Source organism: Neophocaena asiaeorientalis, unplaced genomic scaffold, assembly GCF_003031525.2.
Source record: "Neophocaena asiaeorientalis asiaeorientalis breed wild unplaced genomic scaffold, Neophocaena_asiaeorientalis_V1.1 scaffold78, whole genome shotgun sequence".
NCBI lineage: Eukaryota > Metazoa > Chordata > Mammalia > Artiodactyla > Phocoenidae > Neophocaena > Neophocaena asiaeorientalis.
The window spans coordinates 18,437,722-18,437,989 of record NW_020175018.1 but is presented as its reverse complement, the minus strand read 5'-3'; positions in this window follow the sequence as shown (position 1 = coordinate 18,437,989).

Genomic DNA, 268 nt, shown 5'->3' with positions numbered 1-268 from the left:
CCCACCTCCACGGGCAAGGCTGGGGCGCCTATCCCCACAGCAGCCCACGGCTGCGCACCTTCGCTCTCAGCTCTGCACCTCCGTCTGACCTCTCACCCATCTGGCCCACCACCCATCACAATTCCTCCATCTATCTTGTTTGGAGGAAAAAAAGGAATTGAAAACCATTGCCTTCCACTGGGAGCAGAAACTTTGGCCAGAGGTCCGACCTTTTCACTTCACCAGTACACATTCAGTCGGTGCTTTTTACACACCGAGCCACCCCCAG